The sequence below is a fragment of the Alligator sinensis genome, unplaced genomic scaffold (genome assembly GCF_000455745.1).
Source record: "Alligator sinensis unplaced genomic scaffold, ASM45574v1 scaffold206_1, whole genome shotgun sequence".
Classification (NCBI taxonomy): domain Eukaryota; kingdom Metazoa; phylum Chordata; order Crocodylia; family Alligatoridae; genus Alligator; species Alligator sinensis.
In genome coordinates, this window is record NW_005843055.1 from 272,336 (window position 1) to 272,629 (window position 294).

The following is a 294-nucleotide window of genomic DNA, read 5'->3' on the forward strand; positions in this document are numbered from 1 at the left end:
CTACTCTCTGGTACGGTCCCTAAGCCACTTGGCCACCCACCTGACTGTGTAGGCATCCACTCCACAGTCTGCTAGCTTCCCAATGAGGATAGGGTGCGAAACTGTGTCGAAGGCTTTCCTAAGGTCCAGGAAGATGACATCAGCCTTGGCTCCCACATCCAGGCAGTGTGTGACCTGGTCATAGAAGGCTACAAGGTTTGTCAGGCAGGATCTACCTGTGACAAACCCGTGCTGGTTTCCCCTCAGCATCGTTTCCCCTGCTGGGCCTGCACAAATGTGTTCTTTGATTATTTT